Below are 4080 nucleotides of genomic sequence, written 5' to 3'. Positions count from 1 at the left end.
AACAAATGTAAGTTTTTAACTTTTCTTCCGATTTTTGTACTAATATATACTACCACGATAGAATTTTGCATCTATTTTAATCCTGTAAAAGGATTTTTGATTCCGTTAAGTAAATTCGGAGATTCAAATCAAACTGCAAAATTACCGGCAATTTTCAGTCCAGCATCCCCTTAATAGAGATCTTGTTAATATTTGGTACAAATATTCTCTTTGGTTGTATTATAATTAATGTAAACAAAAAATACAAAAATATAAACTATTTTTCTCGTGAAAAAATAATAAAGATATTTTTTATGAACAAAAATAAAAGTATTATTTTAATTTCTTAGAAGGTATAACATATATAACCTATTTTGTAATATAGCCTATTTTGCAATATAGCTTAGTTTGTCAAATATTTCAAGAGAATATGGCTATCATAAATTATGTTTAAAAGTATTTTTTGAATAATTGAAAGACTCCAACACCTTCGGCTCTAAAGAGTTGTTACATATCTTCACTTATTATTAACATTATAAACTACAACTACTTAAAAAAAAATATAAACATTTTTAGCAATAGAATTTAAAGTTTGTTAGAACAGATATATAAAATTATATTATATAATAAAAGAACCTTCAGGTATATTTTCACGAATGCTTTTAATTCGCTGTTTCAGCAACAAAAAGGATCATGTGATTAAAATTGAAGCTTGATATTTGTCAATTTACATGATCCTTTGATATATTCTTTAATATCACATGATATTCGTAAAATTGTACCTTTATTCTTTACTCAGATTAAACATAATATTTAGGGAGAATTCACACCTTACACACACTTAACAGAAAAACAGAAAAGGTTTATCAGAACTTGCGATGGTAGTAAGCATTACATTCTGCTTCTCTGTTTCTATCTTTCTATTGCTGAATGCGAGTTCTGATTAGTTTCTGTTTTCCTGTTAAGGTGTGAATTCTTCCTAAAACTTAAACTAAATTGAAGACGATAACATTGCACATTAATCACAAACATACAATCAAAATGTGTATGCGTTTCAATTCAGCTTTCTATGGCTGGATTCTAAATGTGGAGTTTTTCTGGAAAGTTGCAATTTGATTGGTAGTAATACCATACAATATTCATGATCCGACTATCCGACTACTTATAATATCGATACATTTGTGTACTCCTGGAAAAAAAATGAAATACCTTTTTTTCAGTAACAGTCTGAAATAGTAATTACAAATGTTTTGAAAGTTTATTCAACCACATCGAGTATAGTATTTGGTAAAGTCAATAATGTAATTAATAAATATATGATTGTGTACCTACATTATTTTTTATTTGCAATGTTGACAAAGCAATCTGTCATCTTCTCCAGTAATTTTAAGGCATTATCTTGTCTTTCCATCAATTCTCTGTGTCTTTGATTTTTTAATTCTTCTCTTTGTTGTAAATTTTTCTCAAAAATATCAAATTTTTGTTCTATTTGAAGCCTTTTTCTTTTTAGGGGCTTCTTAGATTTAGATAGATTATTTTTTACAGTTGAGATATTGTCATCTGTTGAATTAGACTCTTTATTTGGTTCGACAATTTCCTTAATATTTTCTAAATTGTGTTCACCTCTAGAAGAAGAGGCGATACTGACAGGTACTATGTTTGCGTCGTCCTTAAATATTTGATCCATTTCATCGAAGTATTCAAATTTTATATTTGCAGCACCACTTGCTTTTGTGCTCATATTATCTTTTTTCTCAACATATTTCTGTTTTAAATACTTGAATTTATTTTTGCACTGTTCAGTAGTGTGACTTTTTAAGTTTCCACTTATCATGGACCATACTTTTTCGTTTTTGATAGTAGTGCTTTTAAATAAATGATTATGAGTTTTGTAAAGCGATAAAAGTTTTAAGATTTCGTTCTTTGTCCAAGGATTGCGATTTTCTTTGTCAGACATTGATGAAATTGAACATGAACTACTCATTGAATTTTGGGATGCGAATGTTTCCTGTACATCTTCTGTAGCTCTTAAACAGTCAAAAGCTTTAGCAGCTACGGAATAATCCACAAACATCACTGATTGATCTGTAATTAAAAATTATATCATTATAAAAGTATAAATAAAAAACTAACCTACAATATAAAACATACCTTTTTTATTTTGAAGTAATATGTTTCCTTTCTCATCATAAATTACAGTATTATCAACGTTTACAACCAGTTGATAATCTGAACAATTAAATAATGCCATTATAGTATTATAATTAATTTGTGTAAATTTGGCCACTCACACTACTGTCTGTATCGGTATATACTATATACACCTTAAGCAGTAAAACTATTCGTTCAGAATGGAAACGTCCAAGCGTGTGACGTCACATTACCCATGGACATCCTTGTCCGGATGAAAAATTTTCATTCGGAACGCACCCCAGCAGTCTCAACATCGCCTCATTTTTCGGATCCCACTAAAGTCACTAGATTTATAAAGTACCGCAATCATTCCGCCATTTTGGCTCCAACACGCGGTTCATTCAAAACATGCATATGAGTATGAATGTGTTTTATAAATAAAGAAAATCATAAATGATGTTAATCAGTGTTTTTATTTACGATGATTGTTCTTATTTACATATGATTTCATAGCAACGCTTCTACTACTATGTGTATTTGATTCTGTAATATTATTTTCCTTTTTTAGAGTAAAGCGGATGCGTGTTATAACAAATGTTTTAATAAGTTTATAAACAATATTGTGGCAAGATGGTACAAAGTCTGTACAACAATTATTTTAAAAAATTTGTACAAACTCTATAGGTTTTAACTTATTAGAGATTAAGCTATGTTCATTTTTTCTAAATAATAACTCACATTTGTATACAATGTTATATATTTCTATGCTCGGATATATTAAAACATTTTTCTTAAATTCTCTTAATCTAATGAAGAAACTTTGATTATTATTAGAATCATTTCTGTAATCAGTTATTAAAGTATTAAAACATTGATTGCAATATTTAAAGTTTTTCTTAATTTTAAATAATAAGGCACCTGTTAAGTAATACAATGACAGTTTGCGCTACATCACTTAGATCAGTCTCATTTCTGAGTAATGATTCATATATTGGATCATCGCATAAATCTTTTTCACAGCCTGCTCACATTGCACTTCTATAGAAACATTTTTTAAATCAGAATTCTTTATTTTGTTACAGTATTGAATTAGATTATGAGACTCGATAATCGAGTAATTGGTGCGATTAATATTAAGTTCGAACTGTGATAAACTTACAAGTCTTAGGCCGGTATTCATAGTTGAGTCTTATTTCAAGACCGTCTTAAGCATAGACATATAAGATAGACCCAGCATTCGTATACTTTTCTATAGTATATGCTGGGTTTGGCAGAACGGTGCGAGAGGCAAAATATCGGGGCAACCTGTCCTTCTCTGCGCGCGCATCTTGACAATCTTAACAAAATCAAAATGGCTGCCTACGTTAGAATTGTCTGTATTCTTTGCACCTATTATTAATAACTGTTAGTATTGTTTCTTTTGTAAAAAAAATTGAATATGGAGACGTGCAACGCATGTGGGTATCAAAAGAAATTTGAAACAGGAAAAAATATTCTTTCAGACGTAAATAAAACATTTTAACCTCTACTTATGTATATGCATACAATACGTACAACATATGCTTCATTTAAGCGTAACAGAATATTTTTTCCTTGCCCATCAGAATACTGGGTGACGCAAAGTAACACAATGGGCAAAGAATCCAGACGATCCTAACGTAGTCAGCCATTTTGATTTTGTCAAGAATGTCAAGATCAGTCAAGATGCACGCGCAGAGAAAGACAGGTTGCCCCGATATCTTGCCTCTCGCACCGTTCTGCCAAACCCCAACATGTCCTATAGATGCTGGGTCTATCTTAGGCTGCTTTCCTTTTAGGAGACACAGTCGACACACTTGACACAAATCGACACACGTCGCTTTCCATTTACAATTTTGTTCGAACTCAATCGACACACTTCGCCTCTGCTCGGGAGCAGAGTCAGAGTGTGTTTCGAGTCTGTTCAAGTTTAATTTTGATGAATTAAGT

This window comes from Trachymyrmex cornetzi, unplaced genomic scaffold (assembly GCF_001594075.2).
Source record: "Trachymyrmex cornetzi isolate Tcor2-1 unplaced genomic scaffold, Tcor1.1 scaffold1368, whole genome shotgun sequence".
In the NCBI taxonomy this organism is placed as follows: domain Eukaryota; kingdom Metazoa; phylum Arthropoda; class Insecta; order Hymenoptera; family Formicidae; genus Trachymyrmex; species Trachymyrmex cornetzi.
Note: the sequence above shows the minus strand (reverse complement) of the source record.